The sequence below is a fragment of the Sciurus carolinensis genome, chromosome 6 (assembly GCF_902686445.1).
Source record: "Sciurus carolinensis chromosome 6, mSciCar1.2, whole genome shotgun sequence".
In the NCBI taxonomy this organism is placed as follows: Eukaryota; Metazoa; Chordata; class Mammalia; order Rodentia; family Sciuridae; genus Sciurus; species Sciurus carolinensis.
Window position 1 is genome coordinate 83,892,643 of NC_062218.1, and position 26,205 is coordinate 83,918,847.

Sequence of the window (26,205 nt, forward strand, 5' to 3'; positions counted from 1 at the left end):
CTGGCACAGTGGCACATACTTGTAATTCCAGCAGCTCAGGAGGCTAAGGAAGGAGGATCTTGAGTTCAAAGTCAGCATCAGCAATGGGAGGTACTAAGCAACTCATGGAAACCTTGTCTCTGAATAAAATACAAAATAGGACTGGGGATGTGGTTCAGTGTTTGAGTGTCCCTGAGTTCAATTCCTGGTACCAAAAAAAAAGACAAACAAACAAACAAAAAAATAGAATACCTGTGTATGGTTAATATTGTGGCAGAATAAAATAAGTGCCACTATTGTAAGATAGGTAGTAGAACCTCCTTGAGATTACAGTCATGCAGGATCTTAATGGATGTGTAGGTATTTGTTAAATATTCTTTACCTTATTTAAATTTCAATATTTTGAAACCATGAGATAATACCTCTTAAGGCAGCATTGTTTAAAATTTGATTTTTTTAGATTACATAACAAAGTGTTTTGGAAGTGTGTCCTTATATATGCTCATCACCTATGACAAAAAAAGATCAAGTCTATATATATATATATATATATATATATATATATACGGACTGAACATACATACACATATACATACATAAATATATGCATATATGTATGAGAGAGAAAATATGACCTGTGACTTCCTGAGTTAAGCTTAGGAACTAAGCTAATTGATGGTCACCTAAGCTGGTTCCATAATTTAGCTGTTGTGATTTCTGTTGCTACACACCTATGTAACATACCTGATTTTGAATGAATCATGGTTTTGAAACTTACTAGCTGTGCTACATTATGCAATTTGGAAGTTGTGTAATTCTGTCACTCACTTTTTTCTTATCTGTAAAATAAGACATTAAGATTAACTCCTTTAGAGTGTCCTGTCTACTTAGATATTATACATTTATTTTGACAAACAAAACATCCATTTCTATTAGTTTCAGAATCTAGACATGCGATGTAATAGCCAGAAATCAATTTTTTTGAAGATTCTTTTTGTTTCAGATGGACACAATACCTTTATATTATTTATTTGTTTTTTTTTAATGTGGTGCTGAGGATTGAACTCATGGCCTCACATGTGCTAGACAAGTGCTCCACCACTGAACCACAACCCCAGCTCAGAAATCAATTTTTACTATGTCTTGTAATTCAGTCAGTCAAGAAAACATTCTATATGATAAAGGAAGCTTAATAGCAAGATTGTTTTTTAATTCTCAAAGAAAGATTATTATTTAAACTTTCTTTACTTGAGGATAAGCTAGAAAAGCAAATGGATGCCTCAATAGTATAAGAAAGCTTGGTCAAATAAAGTTTCCAGGATTATTTTTCAAATTCATGAGGTTTAGAAAACTCAGATGAGTTTAAAAATCCAATCTCCGAAACCCTTAACTGCTGACCTAAGTTAAATTATGATTCATTTTTCTTCCGTGCAAGACCTAAAAGAGACTCTACACCTTGCTTTTCAATTCTTAATCTTTTTATTTGTTTTTTTGTTGGTCAGTACATCTTAAAAATAAATCAAACTACCATAGACTGAAAAACCCATTAGAGCTTATTAAAGAAGTCATGGCACAAATATATTTTCAATCACGTCTGGAAATAAAAACCTGGGAATATTCAGTGCTTTGACACTATGAACTTAATGGGACTTCTGCTGTTGGACATGATAGAGTAACAGTGACCAGATTTACCATTAAAAAAGACTAAAATATCCTAAAAAAAATACTGAACATGTAACTATTTTTCAGAGAGTAGACAACTTTAAAATTAGGCCTCAGGAAAAAATATTTGGAAAGCAATTATGCACTATTTTTCAGAGAGTAGACAACTTTAAAATTAGGCCTCAGGAAAAAATATTTGGAAAGCAATTATGCAGATACTATTAAATATAATATACAAATATACATATGCATGAATATTTATTTTATATCTTTATAACCCTGAGTAAGATAATGCCTCATAGCTGTATATGTTTTAGGGCAAGTATGCAATAACATTGAAACCATACACCAATGCTATCACAGGAACTTAGGAGAATTTATTGATCTCATGAAGCCTAAAATTATTTTTATAATGAAACATCACTTTAAATGCTTCAAATTGTCTCAATTATTTCATCACATGAAAAGCATTAGAAATTATCAGGAGGGATGAGGAGAACAAGCTTGTAAATGACTCTGGCTCCTCAATATGAGGGTTTTACCTGTGGTCCTCTACCCAGTGAATTCCTTTCTGATTTCTGAGCTTTTGTTGCTGGGGTATTCAGCATTGTGCAATCAGTACCAAAAGTTCATCTGTGGAACACAGATTTCCATGTTTCATGACGATGGATATAACAAACAAAACATGACACAAATTCTACAGAGGATTTGTAAGGAAGGACAAAAATTCAAGCCCCAACCATCAATTACAAAGTAACATGTAAATGTTTAAACTTAAAGGGAAAGAGATGGATACCAAGAGGTGCTAAGCATGATCACCATAATAGGTGGTATGCGTGGACCATAAAGAAATTCCAGTAGGTAGAGACTAAAATTTCTACATTTTTCCATCTGACTCAATAATTTCCAAGTTTTTTCTATATGCAACTCATGGAGCATTTCTGTACTCATATATTGATAAAATGCAGACTGAAAAAATGCATTATAGTAAAATAATATTAATCTTCCAGGTATTCTTAGTTAAAAATATTAAGACACTGCTTACAGATATAAATATTGTGGAAAGTTTTATAGTATGATTTTCCCTCTATATTAACACTGTGTTCTTGCAATTTAAGTCATTCGTTTATGGTTCAAAATCATTTTCAAATGAACAACATTGTATATAAGTACCTATAATATAGATCCTAGTAAGATAGCTGGGTAATCAGAAAAGAAGGATATTTTTCTAAAAGAGAAATAAAATACTCTGAATTTCATAATTAGACATCGAGGAGTTCATGTCTGAAGGACTATTGTTACTTCTTTTTTGTCTTGTCCAGTTTGTTAACTTTTAGCAAATATTTGTTCAAATTTTCATTAAGATAATTTTGTTATTCTCCCTTCCAAGTCTTTTGACAAACTGGATAACATGTGCAGAAACACCTGTTTTCTTCTTTCACTAGACCCATTTTTTTTTATCAGACATATGTTAAAATTTCATACTGATTTAGACACATCATATTTTAATCAGGAGAGGGACACCAGCTATCTCTAAACTGAACTTGCCGGAAGGAAGTTTTCACAAAGTGGTTTCCCAGACATTTCATTCAAATAAGTGTTTTTCATGTTCTCCCTGCTAACATGCACTTCAACATATAGCTTATTTTGCTATATTTGCACCATGTTTCATTCTATTCTTTAACTTGCACTAGTGGTTTCTTTCTTAGAATTATTGGATTACTAGAAGCCAGGGAGCCTGTCTCTGACTCAAGAAAGGTTCTCCTATGTGATCTGTTTGTGTCTTTCCCCAATTCCCATGCTGAAATGTAACCTGAACAAGATGGTATTAAGAGGTATGGCCTTCCAGAATGGGTTAGCTCATGGGGATGGAGCCCAAGTAGAAGTGAAGTGCCCTTATGAAAGAAGCCCCAGAGGAGCCTCTTTGTACTTTTCAGCACAGGAAGACAAATCTAGAAGGTACCATTTCTGAGAAATTGGATTCTTATCAGACATAGAATATGCCTCACCCTTGGTCTTGGACTTCCTAGACTTTGAAACTGTGAGAAAGAAATACTTGTTATTTATAAGCTACTGAATCTACAGTATTATAGTGTCCTGAACTGACTGACAGAATCTGTTTTCATCTAGTCCTCAAGAAGATGCTCATGCACTGTCACTTTGATATAGAATAGGATGCATCCATATTATACATCAGTGGAGAGCACTGTGTATAATGTCCAGGGAAACAAGTCTCAAAGAAAAATGTTTCATAGATTTTTCAATATTTTGCAGAAATAGAAATGAAATAAACTGTTTTTTAAAAGTAAGCCAATTAAGTTTGCTCCAAAATGTACACTGTTAGTAGCTTTAGATGTTATTTTACATTTTTTTTAATTGTATACAAATGGGATACATGTTGTTTCTCTATTTGTACATAGAGTCAAGACATACCATTTGTGTAATCATATGTTTACATAGGGCAATGATGTTTATTTTTTTCCCTTCCCCCCACCCCTCCCACCCCTCTTTTCCCTCTATACAGTCCTTCTTTCCTTCATTCTTACCGCTCTCCTTATCCCTAACCCTAAACCTAACCCTAAACCTAATGCTAACCCCTCCCACCACCCATTATATGTCCTCATCCGCTTATCAGCGAGATCATTTGTCCTTTAGTTTTTTGAGATTGGCTTATCTCACTTAGCATGATATTCTCCAATTTCGTCCATTTGCCTGCAAATGCCATAATTTTATCATTCTTCATTGCGGAGTAATATTCCATTGCATAAATATGCCACAGTTTCTTTATCCATTCATCAACTGAAGGGCATCTAGGTTGGTTCCACAATCTGGCTATGGTGAATTGAGCAGCAATGAACATTGATGTGGCTGTATCTCTGTAGTATGCTGATTTTAAGTCCTTTGGGTATAGGCCAAGGAGTGGAATAGCTGGGTCAAATGGTGTTTCCATTCCAAGCTTTCTGAGGAATCTCCATACTGCTTTCCAGAGTGGCTGCACTAATTTGCAACCCCACCAGCAATGTATGAGTGTTCCTTTTTCACCACATCCTCGCCAACACCTACTGTTGCTTGTATTCTTGATAATCGCCATTCTAATTGGGGTGAGATGAAATCTTAGGGTAGTTTTGATTTGCATTTCCATTATTACTAGGGATGTTGAACATTTCTTCATATATCTGTTGATTACTTGTACATCTTCTTCTGTGAAGTGCCTGTTCATTTCCTTAGACCATTTGTTGATTGGATTATTTGTATTCTTCGTGTAGAGTTTTTTGAGTTCTTTATATATTCTGGAAATTAGCGCTCTATCTGAGGTATGGTTGGCAAAGATATTCTCCCACTCTGTAGGCTCTCTCTTCACATTTCTGATAGTTTCCTTTGCTGAGAGAAAGCTTTTTAGTTTGAATCTATCCCAGTTGTTGATTCTTGCTTTTATTTCTTGTGCTATGGGAGTCCTGTTAAGGAAGTCTGATCCTAAGCCAACAAGTTGAAGATTTGGACCTACTTTTTCTTCTATAAGATGCAGGGTCTCTGGTCTGATTCCGAGGTCCTTGATCCATTTTGAGTTGAGTTTTGTGTAGGGTGAGAGATAGGGGTTTAATTTCATTCTATTGCATATGGTTTTCCAGTTTTCCCAGCACCATTTGTTGAAGAGGCTATCTTTTCTCCATTGCATATTGTTGGAACCTTTGTCTAGTATGAGAAAATTGTATTTATTTGGGTTTGTGTCCATGTCCTCTATTCTGTACCATTGATCTACCTGTCTATTTTGGTACCAATACCATGCCGTTTTTGTTACTATTGCTTTGTAGTAGAGTTGAAGATCTGGTATTGCAATACCCCCTACTTCGCTCTTGCTACTGAGGATTGCTTTAGCTATTCTAGATTTTTATTCTTCGAGATGAATTTCATAATTGCTTGCTCTATTTCTGCAAGGTACATCATTGGGATTTTAATTGGAATTGCATTTGAATCTGTATAGCACTTTAGGTAGTATAGCCATTTTGACAATATTAATTCTGCCTATCCAGGAACATGGGAGATCTTTCCATCTTCTAAGGTTTTCTTTAATTTCTTTCTTTAGTGTTCTGTAGTTCTCATTGTAGAGGTCTTTCACCTCTTTTGTGAGATTGATTCCCAAGTATTTTATTTTTTTCAATGCTATTGTGAATGGGGTAGTTTTCCTAATTTCTCTTTCTGAAGATTCATCACATATGTATAAAAATGCTTTGGATTTATGAGCATTGATCTTGTAACCTGCTACTTTACTGAATTCACTTATGAGTTCTAAAAGTTTTCTGGTGGAATTTCCAGGTTCCTCTAAATATATAATCATGTCATCAGCGAACAGGGATAGTTTGAGTTCTTCTTTTCCTATTTGTATCCCTTTTATTTCTTTGGTTTGTCTGATTGCTCTGGCTAGAGTCTCAAGGACGATGTTGAATAGAAGCGGTGAAAGAGGGCATCCCTGCCTTGTTCCAGATTTTAGGGGGAACGCTTTCAGTTTTTCACCATTTAGAATGATATTAGCCATGTGCTTAGCGTAGATTGCCTTTATAATGTTAAGGAATGTTCCCACTATCCCAATTTTTTCTAGTGTTTTGAGCATGAAGGGGTGCTGTATTTTATCGAATGCTTTTTCTGCATCTATTGAAATAATCATGAGATTCTTAACTTTAAGTCTGTTGATATGGTGAATGACATTTATTGATTTCCGAATGTTGAACCAACCTTGCATCCATGGGATAAAACCCACTTGATCGTGGTGCACTATCTTTTTAATATATTTTTGTATGCGATTTGCTAAAATTTTGTTGAGAATTTTTGCGTCGATGTTCATTAAGGATATTCGTCTGAAATTTTCTTTCCTCGATGTGTCTCTGTCTGGTTTAGGTATCAGGGTGATATTGGCTTCATAGAACGAGTTTGGGAGGGTTCCCTCCTCTTCTATTTCATGGAATAGTTTGAGGAGTATTGGAATGAGCTCTTCTTTAAAGGTTTTGTAGAACTCGGCTGAGAACCCATCTGGTCCTGGACTTTTCTTTGTTGGTAGGCTTTTGATGACCTCTTCTATTTCATTGCTTGAAATTGGTTTATTTAAGTTGTGTATGTCCTCCTCGTTCAGTTTAGGTAGTTCATATGTCTCTAGAAATTTGTTGATGTCTTCGAGGTTTTCTGTTTTGTTGGAGTATAGATTTTTGAAATAGCTTCTAATTATGTTTTGTATTTCACTCGTGTCTGTTGTGATGTTTCCTTGTTCATTCCGAATTTTAGTAATTTGAGTTTTCTCCCTTTTTCACTTTGTTAGTGTGGCTAAGGGTTTATCAATTTTATTTTTTTTTCAAAGAACCAACTATTTATTTTGTTAATTTTTCCAATTGTTTCTTTTGTTTTGATTTCCTTGATTTTGGCTCTGATTTTAACTATTTCCTGTCTTCTACTACTTTTGGTATTGGTCTGCTCTTCTTTTTCTAGCGCTTTGAGCTGTAGTGTTAAGTCGTTTATTTGTTGATTTCTACTTCTTTTTTTGAATGCACCCCATGAAATAAATCTTCCTCTAAGTACTGCTTTCATAGTGTCCCAGAGATTTTGATATGATTAGTATTTGTTCTCGTTTACTTCTAAGAATTTTTTTATTTCCCTCCTGATGTCTTCTGTTATCCATTCATCATATAATAGTGTATTATTTAGTCTCCAGGTATTGGAGAAGTTTCTGTTTTTTATTCTGTCATTTATTTCTAATTTCAATCCATTATGATCTGATAGAGTACAAGGTAGTATCTCTATCTTCTTGTATTTGCTAACAGTAGCTTTGTCGCATAAAATATGGTCTATTTTAGAGAAGGATCCATATGCTGCTGAGAAGAAAGTGTATTCATTCTTTGTTGGATGGTATATTCTATATATGTCCGTTAAGTATAAATTGTTGATTGTGTTGTTGAGATCTATAGTTTCTTTATTCAATTTTTGTTTGGATGATCTATCCAGTGGTGAGAGAGGTGTGTTAAAATCGCCTAGTATTATTGTGTTGTGGTCTATTTGATTTCTGTAATTGAGAAGGATTTGTTTGACGTACGTGGATGAGCCAATGTTAGGGGCATAGATATTTATGATTGTTATGTCTTGCTGATTTATGCTTCCCTTAAGCAGCATGTAATGTCCTTCTTTATCCCTTCTTACTAGTTTTGGTTTGAAGTCCACATTATCTGAAATGAGGATGGATACTCCAGTTTTTTTGCTGTGTCCGTGTGCATGGTATGTTTTTCCCCATCCTTTCACCTTTCGTCTATGGGTATCTCTTTCTATGAGATGAGTCTCTTTCAGGAAGCATATTGTTGGATTTTTCTTTTTAATCCAATCTGCCAGTCTGTGTCATTTGATTGATGAATTCAGGCCATTGACATTCAGGGTTATTATTGTGATATGATTTGTATTCCCAGTCAATTGACTCATATTTGTTTTTGACATGATTTGGTTTCTCCTTTATTTGGCTATTACTTTAGGCTAGTGCCTCCTGTTGCTGATTTGCATCGTTGTTTTTCATCTCTTCCTCATTGAATATTTTGCTGAGAATGTTCTGTAATGCTGGCTTTCTTTTTGTAAATTCCTTTAGCTTTTGTTTATCATGGAAGGATCTTATTTCATCGTCAAATTTGAAGGTAAGTTTTGCTGGGTATAAGATTCTTGGTTGGCATCCGTTTTCTTTCAGGGCTTGGTATATGTTGTTCCAGGCCCTTCTAGCTTTTAGGGTCTGGATTGAAAAATCTTCTGATATTCTTATTGGTTTCCCTCTGAATGTAATTTCATTCTTTTCTCTCGTGGCCTTTAAAATTCTGTCTTTATTTTGTATGTTAGGTATTTTCATAATAATGTGCCTTGGTGTGGGTCTGTTGTAATTTTGTATGTTTGGAGTTCTATAAGCCTCTTGTACTTGGTTTTCCATTTCATTCTTCAGATTTGGGAAATTTTCTGTTATTATTTCATTGAATAGATTGTTCATTCCTTTGGTTTGTTTCTCTAAGCCTTCCTCAATCCCAATAATTCTTAAATTTGGCCTTTTCATGATATCCCATAATTCTTGTAGATTCTGTTCATGATTTCTTACCATCTTTTCTGTTTGGAGAACTTTGCTTTCAAGATTAAATACTTTGTCTTCAATGTCTGAGGTTCTGTCTTCCAGGTGTTCTATCCTATTGGTTATGCTTTCTATGGAGTTTTTAACTTGGTTTATTGTTTCCTTCATTTCAAGGATTTCAGTTTGGTTTTTTTTCAGTATCTCTAACTCTTTATTGAAATGATCTCTTGCTTCCCGTGTTTGGTCTTTTATTTGTTGATTGGTGCGATCATTTAATGCCTGCATTTGCTCTTTCATCTCCTCCTTCAATGCCTGCATTTGCTCTTTCATCTCCTCATTAGCTTCCGTGATCGTTTTAATTACGTACATTCTGAACTCCCTTTTATACATTTCTTCTGCTGTGCTGTCATTGGGTTTTATTGATGTAGTATCTAGGTTTGCTTGGGACATTTTCTTCCCTTGTTTTCTCATATTGGTCAGCTGTCAGTGGGACCCTGAGATATTGCAGTTTTCCGCTATTGGCTTATAGTGTCCCGGTAGATTTCCAGTGTATCACCTCCCAGCCTTCAGTAGCCTGATGTCTTGGAGGAAACTGATAAAGCTGTGCATCCGAAGAAAACTGCCCCTAGCCCCCTACTGGTTCCACGGTTTGGAACTGGTTCCGTGCGGAAATGCTCTCACTGTGGGCCTGCACCGTGCAGCTGGCCATGTGGGAGGAGCCCACTGCCAGAGTGTGGAAAGCTACCTTGGGAAGACTCTAGCTGCCCTGCCCGGCTCCAATAAGCCACCTCTATCTGGGCCTGCCACCCGGGCTGAGCTTTACCCAGTGGGCAGACTCACCTGTGGCTCTATTTCAGTCTGAGTCTCTCAATGCCTCCCCTTCTTAACTCCTGGGTTCTGGAGTGACTGGGGGTGCAGTCTCCCTCTAGGCCGCCATCTTGGATCGCCTATTTTACATTTCTTATTCCCGATAGGTTGCTTTTAAAATGTAAGTCACTGTCGCTTATTATCAGTTATAATGTTGAATTTAAAGATTTTATCCATAATTTTATCTGAAATAGCTCTCTTTTAAAATTGAAACTTGAGTCATTTTACTCATTTTCTGTTTGTTTTTCTCTTTTGGTAGCAAGTGAAGCCTGGTTGCTACAGCAACAGACTTATTCTCCAGGTACATTTGGATTCTCATCAGATGTTCTTTCTGACGGTGAGTTCTGCCTTCTGAATGTCTGACTTTTACAACCACTGCTAATTACAAAACCTGTAACAATTTCATTCTTCTGCCCTAAAGCTTAATACAAAACTTGTAGCACTGAAGAAAATGTGAATCGTGAAATCAATTCTTAGGAAGAACAGAGGAAAACAACCCAATTACATTTAAAAATCTGTAGTCAAAAGTATTAAACTGTAAATTATCTATAGTTTGAAGATTTGTAAAATACCTTTGAGGAATGAGGAAAAATGTCAGTTTTTTCTCATTTTTCTTCAACCAAGTTTCTTTACAAATACTCAGAACTATAATATAATACAGGTTTTCAATTACTTGGCTTTCCAACTACAGAATTTAACTCTTGAATTAAGAAAGGAAGTTATAACCACAATGTTTAGATTTTGTACTATATTAACTAAATTTTTATATCTTTGACTGAAAACTTTCTAGAAACTCAATATAGTTTTAAAGCTGCAAGATATGTTTATTATATCAGAAAGTAAACTGGAATGTTCAAATGTTTTGTCAATTTTTACAAAGAACAAAGATGTAGCATATGTTCAAATTCGAACACGCAAATATAAGAAAACTGAGACTATGGAATGATGACAGCTAGGTTCTTTTAGAACTCAAAGTTGTTTGAAGTTATACTCATATGTTATAATGAAGTTCCTGGAAAGTTTTTGAAATTGGAATGTATGTGAAATTCCTTAGGCACGTATTTGGGAGTACTATGTAAATATTTTTTACTTTGTATTTCGATTTTGTGTCATATTTATGACTGATTATTAACTAAATTTTCAGAATTAAATTATGTATTTATGTAAACATATAATTATGATCTTAGCATTTTAATTAGTTTTACACTTTCACTAAGTAGTAAATCATGGGATTTTTTCCAAGTCACTAGGAGCAATTTTAAAAATTATTTTTAAGGCTGTCTATGTTTGTCATATGCCCTAATTTATTTAGCTATTTTAATATTCATTATGTTTTATATATGCTTAGGCAGTAGAGGTTATAGTTTTAGGGAACAGATTTGTAAGAGAAAGATAACTGGCTTCAAAAGTACTGGGTTTAGAGCTAGGGGTGGTGGCATGCCTCTAATCTCAGCAAACCAGGAGGCTAATGCAGCAGGATCATGAATTCAAGTTCACCCTAGGCAATTTAGAGACATCTTATTTCAAACAATAAAAAAAAAAATAAGAGGTGAGGGTATAACTTGGTGGCAGAGCAAACCCATGAGTTCAATCCCAGTACTGAAAAAAAATTACAGGGTTTCCACATAAGTTTTCTAAAATAGAAATAAAAACAAAGAACAAACAATATGGCTAAGAGTCAAATTTTCTCCAATTTTATATGATTCTGCTCATTTCTTCATGTGAACAGATGAATAAATATTACCAGATAAAGATGATGATAATGATTATGATATAGGGATGGATTATTTGCAAGATAAATATAAAGTAATATGTTGTTATTATTTACTTTCATTTACTCTTCTTTGGTTTTTATCATCATTTCATGTTTATTGGTCATTCAGTTTTAATTTTCAATAACTTACTTTTCTTTGTATTTGCTCAATTCTCTTAATTTGCATTTGCTTTTCTTGTTGATATATGAAAAGTCTTGGCAAATTGTTAATATTGAATTCTTAACATTCATTCTACAGTATTATTAGCTAATAGTTTAATTAATTAATATCAAACATTAATTATGAAAAAACAATTATTTTGTGGATATTTAGGAACACATATATCAAAAATTCTATTACTCTGTATTTTCATACTTTCAGAATTGCAGTTTATCTCTTGAGTTTATTAATTGCATATTTGCAACAAATGCAGCATTTTAATCTAATCAAATGTGTCATTTTTAATGCTCTGTTTTATTTATTTATTTATTTATTTATTTAATAAATAGAGTGCATTTTGATTCATTGTACATGAAAGGAGTACAAATTTTCATTCATCATTATGCACAATGTAGATGCACACCATTTGTGTAATCATACATGTACATAGGCTAATGATGTCTGTCTCAGTCCACTATCTTTCTTCCCTCCCCATTTCCCTCTACACAGTCCAAACTTCCTCCATTCTTCTCTCCTCCCTCCCCCATTATGTATCATCATCCACTTATCAGAGAAAACATTCAACCTTTGTTTTATTGGGATTAGTTTATTTCTCTTAATATGATATTCTACAACTCCATCCATCTAGCTACAAATGCCATAATTTTATTCTTCTTTAAACTTGAATAATATCCATTGTGTATATATACCAAAGTCTCTTTATCCATTCATCTATTGAAGAGCATCTAGGATGATTTCACATTCCAGCTATTGTGAAGTAAATAGCTATCAACATTGATTTGGCTGCATCACTCTAGTATTTTAAGTATTTTAAGTCCTTTGGGTATAAACTGAGAAGTGGGATAGCTGGGTCAAATGGTGGGTCCATTCCAAGATTTTTACAGAATCTCCATACTGCTTTCTAAAGTAGCTGCACCAATTCGAAACTCCACCAGCAACATATGAGTGTGCCTTTTTCCCCACATCCAAGACAACACTTATTATTGCTTGTGTTCTTGATAATAGCCATTCTAATTGAAGTTAACTGAAATCTTACAGTGGTTTTGATTTGCATTTCTCTAATTACTAGAGATGATGAGTACTTTTCCATATATTTGTTGATAACCTGTACATCTTTTTTGAAGTGTCTGTGCAGCTCCTTAGCCCATTTATTGATTGAATTCTTTATATTTTTGGTGTAAAGTTTTTAAGTTCTTTATAAATTTTGGAGATTAGTGCTCTATATGAAGTGTATTTGGAAAAGATTTTCTCCCACTCTGTTGGCTCTCTTTTCACATTATTGATTGTATCCTTTGCTGAGAAGAAGCCTTTTAGTTTGAATCCATCCCATTTATTGATTCTTGCTTTTATTTCTTGCATTCTGGAAGTCTTGTTAAGGAAGTCTGATCCTAAGCTAACATGATGAAGATTTGGGCCTACTTTATCTTCTATTTGGTGAAGGGTCTCTGCTCTAATTTCTAAGTCCTTGATCCATTTTGAGCTGAGTTTTGTGCAGGGTGAGAGATAGTGCTTTAATTTCATTTTACTGCATATGGATTTCCAGTTTTCCCAGCACCATTTGTTGAACAGGCTATCTTTTCTCCATTGTATGTTTTTGGCACCTTTGTGTGGTATGAGATAACTGTACTTATGAGGGTTGGTCTCTGCGTCTTGTATTCTGTACCATTGGTCTACCAGTCTATTTTGGTGACAATACCATGCCGTTTTTGTTATGATTGCTCTGTAGTAGAGCTTAAGGTCTGGTATTGTGCATCACTTTTCCTGTTCAGGATTGCTTTGGCTATCCTGGTTTGCTTGTTCTTCCAGATAGATTTCAGGATTGCTTTCTCTATTTGTATGAGAAACAACATTGGGATTTTATTTGGAATTGCATTGAATCTGTACAGCACCTTTGGTAGGATGACCATTTTGACAATATTAATTATGCCTGTCCAAGAACGTGGGAGATCTTTCCATCTTCAAAGGTTTTCTTTAATTACTTTCTTTAATGTTCTGTGGTTTTAATTGTAGAGGTCTTTCATCTCTTTTGTTAGATTGATTCCCAAGTATTTTATTTATTTATTTATTTTTTGAGGCTACTGTGAATGAAGTAGTTTTTGTAATTTCTCTTGGTGTGGATTAGTTACTTATGTATAGAAATATGTTCAATTCATGGCTATTGATTTCATATCCTGTTACTTTGCTGAATTCATTTATTAGTTCTAGAAGTTTTCTGGTGGAGTTTTTGGATCTTCTAAATATAGAATCATGTCGTTGGCAAATAGTTTGATTTCTTCTTTTCCTATTAATACCATTTAATTTCTTTGAACTGTGTAATTTCTGTTGTTAGTGTTTAAAGGACGATGTTGAATAAAAGTGGTAAAAGAGTGCATCCCCATCTTGTTCCAGTTTTTAGAGGGAATGTTTTCAATTTTTCTCTATTTAGAATTATGTTGACTGTGGACTTAGCATAGATAGTCTTTACAATGTTGAGATATATTCCTACTTTACCTATTTTTTCTAGTGTTTTGAGCATGAAGGGGTGCTGAATTTTATCAAACACTTTTTCTTCATCTATTTAAATAATCTTATAATTCTTAACCTTAAGTCTATTGATGTGATGAATTTTATTTATTGATTTCTGGATGTGGAACCAATCTTGCACCCCTGGGATGAACCTCCCTTGATCATGGTGCACTCTCTTTTTAATGTTTTTGTATGAGATTTGACAGAATTTTGTTAAGGGTTTTTGTGTCTATGTTCATCAGGGATATTGGTCTAAAATTTTCTTTCCTTGATGCATGTTTTCTGGTTTTAGTATCAGAGTTATACTAGCTTCATAGAAGGAGTTTGGAAGGGTTCCCTCCCTCCCTTTTTCATGGAATATTGTGAGGAATATTGGAATTAGTCAGTCATTCTTTGAAGGTCTTGTAGAACTAGGCAGAGAATCCATCTTGTCCTGGGCTATTCTTGGTTGTAGAATTTTGATGACTTCTTCTATTCATTGCTTGGAATTCATCTGTTTAAATTGTGTATGTTCTCCTGATTCAGTTTGGGAGGATCATATGTCTCTAAAAAAATTGTCGATGTCTTTGAGATTTTCCATTTTGTTGGAGTATAGATTTTCAAAGTAGCTCCTAATTATAGTATGTATTTCAATGGTGTCTGTCTTTATATTTCTATTTTTCATCATGAATTTTAGTAATTTGAGTTTTCTCTCTCCTTCTCTTTGTTAGTGTGGCTAAGGGCTTATCAATTTTGTTTACTTTTTCAAAGAACCAATTTCTTGTTTTGTCAATTTTTTGAAATTTCTTTTGTTTTAATTTTGTTTATTTCAGCTGTGATTTCAATTATTTCCTGTCTTCTACTACTTTTGGTGTTATTCTGTTCTTCTTTTTCTAGGGCTTTGAGATGTAATGTCAGGTTATTTTGTTGTTGACTTTTTATTCTTTTCTTGAATGTGCTTCATGCAATCAATTTTCCTCTTAGTCTGCTTTCATAGCATCCCAGAGATTTTGATAGGTTGTATTGTTGTTCTCATTTACCTCTAAGAATTTTTTAATATCCTCCCTATGTCTTCTGTTATTCATGCTTAATTCAGTAGCATATTATTTAGTCTCCAGGTATTGGAGCAGTTTATGTTTTTTATTTTATCATTAATTTCCTATTTCATTCCATTATGATCTGATGAATACAATGTAGTAACTCTGTTTTTTATTTACTAAGAGATACTTTGTGGCATAACATATGGTCTATTTTAGAGAAGGATCCATGTGCTGCTGAGAAGAAAGTGTATTTGCTCATTGATGGATGGAATATTCTATATATGTCTGTTAAGTCTCAGTTATTGATTGCATTATTGAGTTCTATGGTTTCTTTGTTCAGTTTTTGTTTGGAAGGTCTATCCAGTGGTGAGAGCATGTGTGTTAAAGTCACCTAGTGTTATTGTCTTGTGGTCTATTTGATTCCTGATACTGAGAAGGGTTTGTTTGATGTACATAGATGCTCCATTGTTTGGGACATAAATATTTTTGATTGTTATATCTTTTTGATGTATGGTTCCCTTAAGCAGTATGAAATTTCCTACTTTGGCTAACTTTGGCTTAAAGATCACTTTATCTGATATGATATTTTATTTCATCATCAAATCTGGAAATTAGTTTTGCTGGGTATAAGATTTTTGGCAACCATGTTCTTTCAGAACTGCAGTATGTTGTTCCAGACCCTTCTAGCTTCTAGAGTCTGGGCTGAGAAATGTGCTGATATCCATGTGGGTTTTCCACTATATGTAATCTGATGCTTTTCTCTCACAGTTTTTAAAATTCTATCTTTATTTTGTATGTTAGGCATTTTCATTATAATGTTCCTTGGTGTGGATCTGCTGTAATTTTGTACATTTGGTGTTCTCTAGGTCTCTTGTATTTGATTTTCCATTTCATTCTTGAGGTTTGGGAAATTTTATGATATTATTTCATTGAATAGGTTGTTCATTCCTTGGTTTGTTTCTCTGTGCCTCCCTCAATCCAAATAATTCTTAAATTTGGTCTTTTCATTCTATCCCTTAGTTCCTGGAGGTTCTGTTCATGATTTCTTAACATCTTGTCTGTTTGGTGAACTTTATTTTCAAGATTAAATACTTTGTCTTCATTGTGTGAAGTTCTGTCTTCCAAGTGATTTAGTCTTTTGGTGATGCTTTCTATTAAGTTTTTAATTTGATTTATCTCTTATCTCATCCTTTGCTTCCCAAATTATTTTAATTATGTATATTCTGAACTCCTTTTCTGACATTTCTTTCATGTTGTCATTGGTTTCTATTAACATAGCATCTTGGTTTGTTTGGGACACTTTCTTGCCTTATTTTTTGTTTGTTTGTTTGTTTGTGTATCCTCCCCTCTAGCAGTGTGAATATGAGGTATTGCAGTTTCCCCCCTATAATCTTATAGTGACCCTGCAGGTTTCCAATACTTCTCCTTGAAGGTGCAATCAATATTAGTAGTACACAGTACATGCAATATGTAGCGCTAAACCAAATAGCCCCTATGAAGATGTTAACAGTATCATCATAATAAACAGGGTGAATTTGATTATTATCTACAGTATAACCAGTAGGTTTGCAATGAGGTCTACAATTTCTAGTGGTCAACAAATAGGATGGGGAAGGATGTAGGATGTAACTGTTAATGGGACAGAGAGAGAGATATAGAGGTAGTAGATCATAAGAAGGGTGAAAGTGGAATTAAATGAAGTTGGTAGTTAGCATGAGAAAAATGAGGTAGAGACTCAGGAAACAAATAAAAGGAAAATAGAGTGAGAAAAATAAAGAAATAAAAACTTAAACATTTTAAGAAGAAAGAAAAAAGAAAAAATCTACAATATAACAGTTATATACTATTCAGAACTCCAGTCTTCAGTAGCCTGATGCATGAGAGATACCTGACAATGAGCTTCCAGGCTCCAGCAGGCGTCTCAGGATGGGAGTTGCCCCACCTTATGTGGCAGCAAACAAGTTTGTAGACAGGAGCTGCAGTGTGGGCGGGCGGGTGACCTCAAGCAGTGGGGCCAGTGCTTCTTTTTTTGTAATGAAGATTTTAGCTTGATTTTTTAAATTGAACAAATTACCTCCACACTTAAGGGTTTTTTTTTTTTTTTAAACGTTTTAATTTTTTTTTTTTTTCTTTAAAAGGAGCAAGCTGTGTACAGGGGGTTTAAATGCTTAATAGATAAGAAAAAACAACAACAACAAAAAAAAACCTGCTCTAGAACCAAATTATTTGACACCATCCAGCAGAGTCAATTTGGCACAGGAGACAAACCAGTAGTGTGGCTCTTGAATTCAGAACACTTTATTGTTGATTCAGGTAACCCGGGAATGCCAGCGCTCGAGGAGAGTCGGCTTATATCCCCTCCAGGAGGTGAAGGGTAGGGCTGACGCCAATTATGTGAAGATTAGGCGAGGAGCCAGCTGTCTAATCATGGTAAAGGTCAAAACAAGCAGGCATGATCAGGAGCACTCGGGAACACCTGTGCACACGTTGTGGGCGTGGACTTAATTGAATATGGCCAATGATAAATCACCTGGGTGTGCTTATGTTAATCAACCTCCTCACCACCGATGTTATCAAAACAACCTCTGGCTGGCTGCCAGGCACCATCTTGGTGTAGTCCACATGGCATAGCCCCCAACAATTATTCACCATAATTTCCTCTTCATGTTCATCTTCTTCATCTTTCTCTTCTTCCTCATCCTCTTCATCTTCCTTATCTTCTTCCTCTTCATTCTTTTTCTTCCTTTTTCAACCTTGACAAATCTCTTTTTTGCCCTATCAGGTTTCCCTTTAGCTCGGTAGGCAGCAATATTCTTTTTGTATTTTTCCTTCAGCTTAGCAGCTTTCCTTTCATAAGGCTGCTTATCATCTGCAGCGGTGTTATTCCACATCTCTCCCAGTTTCATTGCAACATCACCAATGGATAGTCCAGGATGTTCTTGGATTTTTGAGTGATACTAAAAAAAGAACAAGAAGAAGGCCAATGGAGGCCTCTTGGGTGCATTGGAATCCTTTAATTTCTTTTTTGTTTCCCCTTTAGGAGGGATATAGGTTTTCATTTCTCTTTCATAACAGGCCTGTCTACCTTTGCCATGTCTTGAAATTTTCCTTTTTGTTTATCAGACATGGTCTTCCACTTCTCTAAGGACTTCTTAGAAAACTCTGAGAAGGTGACTGAAACATCTGAGTGCTTCTTTTGGGCTCTTCCCAGCATGTTTGCACAAAGAATGCATATGATGACATTTTGCCTCTTGGCTTCTTAGAATCTCCTTTGCCCATGTTTTTCTGTTTTACCTCAGTGAGGCACAGAGTCACCCAGTGCACATCTAGATCTCACTTGCCTGGATGCTGTCTCTATGGAGCTCAATGTACTGCCCACACTTAGGTTTTCCATGTGTGTCTCTTAAAATTCTTTCATGTCACTTATAATAATATTCCTTACTTCAGAACATAATATGTGTGGAATTGATTTTATGTTTATTGTATTGGATTATCTAATAAGAAAATTAATGGTAACTAAATTTTCAATACACAGCAGGCATTTGTCTAAATCTTTTATAGGCGTAATTCATTTTAACCTGTGAAAGACTCTGTAAGGTAATTGTTTTATCTTCATTTACTTTTACATATAATCAATAGTATCAGCAAAAGAGCCTTTAACAACTTATTTAGTCTTTCTGAAGACAATGAACTTCTGTAGTTTTCCCATGTTTTGGGAGACTTTTTAATTTTAATTTTATTTTTGACAAGGTTTCTCTGTATGTTGCCCAGTTTGGTCTCAAACTCCCAATCCTGCTGCCTCAACCTCTAGACTACCTAGGATTATAGGTAATAATCACTGTAATTACAGGTAGTAATTAATTCATTTTTAGTTATTTGCATTTTAAGATGGAATCTAAGACTACATTGCATGATATTTCATAGATTCTGATAAAAGGTATTCTCATTTCCAATGTGTTTTGACATTTAGGATCTCATTTTAAATTTCTGCATTAATCCAAAGGCCATATACATTTCAAAGTATTTAGGGTTTTGTATTTTACTATTTATTTTTGTTTCATCATTGTCCCAGAACCTGTTTTTCTTGTGAATAGTACATGCTCAATTTTTATAATTTTTTTCACAACAGACTGGACTCAGAATTTGTGAATTCAGTAGTGGTTATGAACTTGGAAACACCATGCATCTGGTAAAAATGATTCAATCATAGGAAGATAAAAGAGATGCAACTAAGATATCCAGACTCTTGCAGTATCTATCCATTTTTCTATTGGTTTTTGGTATCCTAGAGTATAAACTGAGACCTATGAATCCTTTCAGCAATCCACATTTAAGATAGTACTAGGTAATTGAAGCAGAATGATATGTAGAAAGAAGATGAAAATTTCAGTTAAGGACCTCTGAATAAATTAGTTTGGATGTGTGGGAAGATTCAGAGTGTATGGGGTAGGCAGTAGAAAATATCTGGCTATGATTTATCCTGTTTCTGTAGCAACATTGGGTAACACTTTTACCACTGAGCATGATTATTGTTCAGTATCACTGCCTAAATGAACTTATTATTTGCTTCAATACTGTATTTCTCTTTCAGGATTGGAAATTATTTGGGATTGGAATAGCCAGTTCTTGGTATTACTAAAGCACAGTTTGACATGTTGGCCGGTAGTTAGAATGAGGTTGATTTAGTTGGTCACCTCACAGAGATAAACATAATTTTCTCTGGAGGCAGGTAACTTGGATAGTAGTCTTCATCCTTCCATAGGAGGTATCTTCCAGGACTCTATTCTTTTGCCTGAAACCCTAGGTAGACTCAAACCTTTTAGATGATATGTTTTTAATATAAATTACCTATGATAAAGTTTATTTCATAAATTTTTCATAATGAGATTAACAATAATATATTACGAAGGATCTTAGCCACTTCATTGTCTGATTTTGTATTTCACACTAAGTCAAGAACTTCCACCTTTTCACTTAAGGAAGAACTTCGTGCATTTTTGTTGGTGTATTGAATTGCCCGGATCACTATTCTTTGTGCTTTGGTGTTATTAATTAAAATAAGGGCTATTTGAACACAAGCACTTAATACTCTTGACAGTTAATCTGATAACTGAGACAGGTATTAAGTGACTAAGGGGAAGGTAGCATATACAGCATAGACACACTGAAAGAAGGAAAATTGGTTTTCTAGGCAGGACTGAGTTGAGACAGTGTGAGATTCCTTGCACTATTCAAAACAGTGAACAATGAATAGCCTATGGAAAGAAAAAAAAACCTATAAATTCTTTATGTTTGGAATTTACAATTTGATATATATATTTTTTATTGTAAACAAATGGGATACATGTTGTTTCTCTATTTGTACATGGAGTCAAGGCATACCATTTGTGTAATCATAAATTGAAATAGGGAATGTAGTTTGATTCATTCTGTTATTTTTTTCCCTTCCCCCCCACCCCTCCTACCCCTCTTTTCCCTCTATACAGTGATATTTTTGAATCATGGTTGTTTGCAGTGAAAGGCCCCAACTCCATGCCTTGAACTCTGAGTTGGGGCTAAGCCCCACTCCTGTCCTTGATGGATAAGGTCTCCAGGCAACCGCACATTTCTCGGACAAATATCTCTTAACAACCTTGGTAAGCACAGGGTCCCAGCAGTCTTGTTTGTCCTTGAGACAGTTAGCAGCACAGATACCACCCTGCTCTCAACAGCACGCTCTGCCCGGAGGCCGTTACACTGATAAGCAGGAAACCATGAAGATGTCAAGCAAAAATTTGAAAAACAACCTTACCCTTTAGGTGACCTATGTGCTGGATTCAAAATAGCCAATAAGAAACCTGTTGCTTACCACGCGCGCGAAACCTGCCCCTTCACCCTATAAAAACCCTGTGCCCCAAAGCCCGGTGTGCCAGTTCACCGAAGCTCCAGCTGAGGTTTTGCTGAGCACCCACAGGCGCCTGTGTACCAATAAACAGCCTCTTGCTTTTGCAGCCAGTGTCTTTGCGCGATCTTCCTTGGACAGGGGGACGGAGGGTCTTTCATCTGGAGGTTCCACGGAGATTTGTGTTCTTGCTGCCCCGAATCCCTGCCCGAGGAACTTCTGGAAGAACTACTGGGAGGTAAGCTGGCCAGCTCGAGCTCATTGTCGTGTTGTCATATTTCTTGAATCTCTTCATGTCTGTTTCCACGTCTCTTGAGCGCAGCATTAGTATGATCACGTGTGGTCACTTTGTACTTTGGGCAGCCCGAGAAGGAGTTGATGGACTCAGACTTCTCCCTTGCCACCCTGGGAGACATCCCAGGGGACCTAGTACCCGATTCTTCGGGATTTGTTTTTTGGCCGGAGGGACTTACGCTCTCCGACACCACTTGGTACTTTCGGTTTGGTACTTTCGGTTTGTGCCAAAGACGCGCAGCGTTTGTGATCTGTTGTCTTGTCTTTGTTCTCTTGTGCCTGTTCCTTAACTTCCTTTCCACTAGCGAGACTGAAATGGGGCAATCCATGGTAACCCCCCTGAGTCTCACCCTCGACCATTGGCAAGACGTCCGGAACCGTGCCAGCAACTTGTCGGTCGAGGTCAAAAAGAAGAAGTGGGTAACCCTCTGCACCTCTGAATGGCCAACCTTCAACGTAGGCTGGCCCAAAGAAGGGTCTTTGCGACTCTGTCGCATTTGAGTGACTCTCATATCTGGGCACTTTGCACTGCATCTGAGCAGATCTGTGCTGCATTCGGGTGACTTGTCACATCTGGTTAACTCTTGGCCCCATTTGGGCATTGTGTTGCACCTGGGCAACTCTTTGATATAATTGGAAATTGTTTGTTTTTATTGACAAAGTACCAGCTAGCCAATTTTTGATTTAGCGCACTACATGTCTGTCTGTTTGTGTATTGTACTATATGGTCTTTACCCTTGCCTTCTATTAAATTCTTCATTGTGTTAATCCGATCTTAGGCTTAGGGATACTCATTGCAGGGTACTTTACAGTCCTTCTCCTTGTTCCTGAGAGATTTGTTTACTCCAATCCCCCTAGGCAGAGAGCTCAGCAGCTCCATTCCTCAAAAGTAGTAAGAAATAATGTTTTGTGATTTTCTGCATTCAAACCTAACCTGATTTCTCAACAAGGAAGAAAAAGGGTTAAAAAGTCCTGGGTGATCCTCCCTCCCCCTTGCCTGGCCTTGCTGAAGCCTGCATTGGAATGTAGGCTGCAGCGGTCTCAGCGGGAAAGGGAGGTAACCTGAAGATAAGAAAAAAAGAAAAAAACAAAGGTGTCCGTTTTAAACTTCTGGGCTGCTACACAGAACTAACTTATTCTCTAGGATTCTTGTTTTGTTTTGTTTTTCTCTAATGCTGTATTTTTGAGCTCATAATTTTGATCCTGCATACCTAGGTTAATGATTTTTTTTTTCTTTTGATCAGTTCTATTTTATTCAACTAGAGTTTTTAAATATCTGTTACATTACAATGGAGATTCACCTATAAAGTTACAAGACCTTTGATTTTGTGTTATTTGTATGTCGTGTTGTCTGATGTCATGTTTTGTCTGTATCAAAACTGAGCGCTCCTAAAATTAAAATTTAAAAATGAATCCAGATACTTTTAATTCACGTGATTTAAAGGTTCAATTCAAATTGGTAAACTAATGAAAGTAAAATGTCTTTGAAAATAACTCACAAGTCTCTAGGTGGTCAAGCAAATAAAATATTGATGTTAATAAAATGTCTAGTATCAATTGTTCCTAGGACTTTTCTTCAACAGGAAAGAGACAGCAAATACTGTTCAGGACACTTGTCTGCTTTCTTGGTTTTTACAGAATAAGTGAACTAGAGTTAACATGTATGGGATTACTCAAATGTGTTTGTTGGTGACATCTGATTAATTTGCAAAATTAAAATGCTCATTGTTAAATAACATCAAGTACTCTTAATTCCTCAAATTCCATGGGGTATCATACTTAAACATTATTGGTGTTTTCATAGGTTGGTAAATAAAAAGGTTTAAACTTGCTTTGTGTCATCACTAAACTAAAAGCAAGGTTACTAAGAATTATGTCCTAACAAGTGGAATTCTATATACAAAGGGTCCCAAAAGTTTCAACTGTGTTTCAATTAGAGTACTATAAACAACAAAATATTTAATCTTATTAAAATAGAGCAATTTATCTAAATTCAGAAATTTCATAAGAGTTGTTTCAGAATGTGAACAAAAAGGGATCAACAGATAGGAAAGAGAGAATAAAAGGTTCTGGGTTTGGAAATATATTTAATAAAAAGGAAAAGAAAATGTTTCTGGGTAAGAAAGTGCCTGTGTGATGGAATACATGAGGGTCTAAGTAAGTGCTAAGAAAGTCTGTGTGTAAGTAAAGGGCAAGTTTAAACAAGTCTGTGTAACTAAGTTGGTTGTGTGTATGTGAGACAGCTAAAGCTATTAAAGGTTTTTCCTAAGGTGAAATACTAATGTGTTGATATAAACCAAAGCTTAATCTATATGGTAAAATGACAAGTATTTCTTAGAAACACTAATTTACTCTTAACTTTGTGTCTATTAAGTTTTTTTTCTTTAGAACAATTAATCTTAAAAATTGGGGTTTATCCAATTATGGTTAAACAACTGTTAAGAGTATGTACTATGTTACAGAGTCTAAATTTTTCTTTAAAGACTAAATTGGTAAAGATAAAAGTGTCAAGGTAATTGTGAAATGGTCACTAGTTGTATATTAAATGTGTTCATATTTTTCAGGTATACAAGTTTGTAAAGCAGGAATTTATTAAGCTAGCTGTGCTATTCTCCAGATTAAACTTGTCTGTAATGGTAATCTAAACTTATAAAGAGTAATTGTAATTGGGGATTTATTTCTATCATTTAATGTTCTATTATAGGACCTGCTATCAATGGGGTATGTGTAAAATTTGTTACTTTTACACTGAGATAAAGACTTTCAATATACATGTATTATAAAAGTTAGAGCCTGACTGTTTAAAGGTTAATTTTGTGAACATGAAGGTATTTTGCCACTTATCACACAAAAGGAGAGTTAAAAACTCTCTCAGCCTTTCTTTGATTCATGTTTTAGATACAATGTTAAATTGTGTTAATTATAAAGTTTATATAGACTCAGGAAACAGTATATGTAGACTACTTAATGATATTTAAGGAAGAAGCAAAGATCAACATCAGAATTAAAACACTTAAGATTTGTAAGGAGCCACGCCTTACCTGAGATAAGGCTCTGCCTCCCACCTTACTGCATGTTAGAGTGACTCCAAAATAAGTCAGACTCAGCTTATTTAAAGTTATAATCAAAAGATTGGTTTTTTTTGTTGTAAAATTACTATGATCTCAAATAGGGAATATAATGTGGTTCCTCAGTCAAAATTCAAGATAGCTATTATACAAGCAGAATATATTTTTACTCTTACTAATTTCATTTTGTAAAACTGTTACCTATTAATGTTTTGCAGAAGTAGCTGCTTCAAGAACACGCAACCTAGGTAACTTCTGATAATAAGCCATCACCTAACAGATAGTGGTAACAGATACCAGAACAGATAGTGGTAACTTCCAGAACTAATGCAGACTCCAGTTAGATAAAAGGGTAAATAACTGTAAAGTTATGGACATTAAAGTTAAAGCCCAGTACTCTTACTTTATGACTGGTGAGACTGGCTTGCTGGATGATTAAGATCAACTTAGAGATTGGAATTAAATACAGAAGGTAAGATAGACCAGTATTTGGATCTTTGCCCTCAGTCAGCCTGAACCCAGGGAATAAGAGGGAGTTCTCTAAGGAGTGCTGCAACTCTGGGTCACACAACCTCCTGATCAAGGAGATTGTTGAGACTAGAGGATGAAAAATCACTCAGTGCATCTGCTGCAGAGGAGGGTCATGAGAAAAAGGGAGACATCCCTTAATGCTTCCAAAGGAAGTCCACCTCATCAAGGATCCTGCCTAACCAATGACACTGGTGGAGCTAAGAAGCTGCCCTTAAGTTCTCTACAAATGGCCCCTGGTGGAACTCAGCTGACTCTTTAACAAGACAGGAACCAGGTCAATTTGACCACTGATCTTAGGACACACCCAGCACAACAGTTAAAACCAAAATATAACCATTCTTGGGCATTTAAAAGAAATAATAGTTAAATGTAACTTAAGATGTACACTTGTATTAACCCACTAGAATAAAGACTGGAAGCTACAAATGAAGATTCTTCAGCAAATGTGCATGATAACTATCAAGAGAAACTGGCAGAGTCAGAAGATTTTAGTCAGTTTAAGGCCTGCAGACCTTCCTAAGCTACACAGGTAGACTTAATCTATGTTTGCTCGTATGATTACCTAGCCCTAAGTAACAGAAGTATAGAAATCTCTACTAAACACAGGTTATACCAATAAAGGGATATTTTACAAAATCAGATGACTTAAGTAGCTTTACTATATTTTCTGGGGACATCTATGACATTAAGAGTTAAATGTTGTGTTTACATTCCTGATAACCTGGACAATGTTAAAGTTCCCAAATAAAGGCCTTGTCCTTTCCAGCCTTTTGCTAGGCCTAGTTATGGGAACAATTTCTCAGTTCTTCCACATCCTGGTGAGAGATTGACTTCTGTCATTTTCATGATTTCTCAGTGGCATGTTTCCAGATGCTGCAACATTTACTTTGTACTAATCTCATTTCAGTACTCATTTCTTTTGTTCTTCTATCATAGACACCCACCCCCAGATGAGTTTACAGCCTGCTTTTCCCCAACCAGACTTCTACCTTCCCCTCATTGACCCGATTTCTAAAAAGGGAACTCCAAACTGCTTGACCCACACTGCCCACTTCCAGCTTGAAGAAGTCAGATTGGTCATCGCCCATTTTCCCTACAGCAGTGAAGGAGTTCCTATAGCTAAAGGGGGGAATGAAGCCAGAATTAAGGACAGGTAGTTAGTGTAGAAATAGGGAATCGGGTCAATTCGAGGAAATGAAGCCATGAAGCCATCTGCCTTTGGAAATTGGAGACTGCCCCTGGAAGAATGGAATGTCAAGGATCTCCGGAGCCCATTGATTACCAAATTTACCTGCCTTTATCAAGGACTGCAAGCAAGGAGATGCTAATTAATGCCCCTGGGCCCTTACCTGCCTGAATCACCTTGGCCCTCCGCCTGCCCATGGTTTCT

General features: G+C 35.5%; 1 pseudogene; it reads right to left on the reverse strand.

The window, feature by feature from the left end:
• Window positions 1-18,320, reverse strand: part of LOC124986346 (high mobility group protein B1-like) — a 64,534-nt pseudogene extending 46,214 nt beyond the window's left edge.
• Between the last annotated feature and the right edge of the window lie 7,885 nt (window positions 18,321-26,205).